This window comes from Ceratina calcarata, unplaced genomic scaffold, assembly GCF_001652005.2.
Source record: "Ceratina calcarata isolate Rehan_Ccalc_2016 unplaced genomic scaffold, ASM165200v1 scaffold60.2, whole genome shotgun sequence".
Lineage (NCBI taxonomy): Eukaryota > Metazoa > Arthropoda > Insecta > Hymenoptera > Apidae > Ceratina > Ceratina calcarata.
Window position 1 is genome coordinate 80,448 of NW_017177241.1, and position 1,256 is coordinate 81,703.

At 34.9% G+C, this 1,256-nt stretch overlaps 1 protein-coding gene across 1 annotated transcript in view; it reads right to left on the reverse strand.

The window, feature by feature from the left end:
- The window catches only part of Dhc1 (dynein axonemal heavy chain 1), a 44,894-nt gene that overhangs the window by 40,708 nt on the left and 2,930 nt on the right, over positions 1-1,256 (reverse strand). The window lies entirely within an intron of this gene.

The window sequence follows — 1,256 nt, forward strand, 5'->3', positions numbered from 1 at the left end:
GTCGCCAAACCAGTCGTGAATTGGCGGAAAAAATGAACTGCGATCATAAAACGATTCTCAATCACCTTCATTCAATGGGATTTACCGAAAAATAAAAGTCTTCGGTAAAAACGGTACGAACTTATTCCCCAACCCATATATTGTCTTATTTGAATTAATTGAACCTGAAGAACATCACCGGTGCCTTCCTCGTCACTCTCCTCCTCAGAGTTCTCTGATCTCTGCAGGATCAGGGTTGGCGCTTGCACGAACATGACGGATTAATCCGTAGAGCGACGAGATAAGCGGAGAACGCGGAACTCGAAGAGGGTCGCACTGGACTGTTAGGGTTTCTAAGGTGTCTGTTAGGGTGTAACGGGCGGACAGCCACGGGTTCCGTGTCTGGTACCGCCCTTCCACGTGTCTTTCGTGTCGTGTGGGAATTTCGACGCGATTCTACTGACAGCAGTCGATACTGATACCACAACGTGTGTATCGTTGTTCCGCTCTCGTCGAATCGCAACAGTTCCTAGGAACGGTGAGTGACGTCGAAGAAACAATTACAGTTAAACTCCGGATTTTTACACCAGTTTACAAAATTTATTTGAAATATTCGACTGCGTTCTTTGCTTTTGATAGTTTTTATATTATAGTGTTTACATTTTTGGCAAATTCAGGCTTCTTATAAATGCATATATTATAGTGTTTACGTTTTCGGCAGATTTAGGCTTTTTATAAGTGCATATATTATAGTTTTTACGTTTTTGGCAAATTCAGACTTTTTATTAATGCATATATTATAGTGTTTACATTTTTGGCAAATTCAGACTTTTTATTAATGCATATATTATAGTGTTTATGTTTTTGGCACATTCAGGCTTCTTATAAGTGCATATATTATAGTGTTCACGTTTTTGGCACATTCAGGCTTCTTACAAATGCATATATTATAGTGTTTACGTTTTTGGCCAATTCAGGCTTCTTATAAATGCATCTAATTATGATACGAGTGTATTCTAATTATTTTATTATTCATACATATTTATTATATGGCATAATAATGATTATTATAATAATGATTAAGTAAATGTGATAGAATAGTAAATAATTGTTATATAAGTGTAATTATTATTGTATAAATAGAATAATTTACATATGCATGTCAACATATGTACATTTAAGGGGCCTTATCAGTGTGAAACTTTAAAAAAATCGAATTTTTTTTACATTTTTCGAAAGTTTATATCTTCAAAAATATCATACTAAAATTTCAAGGT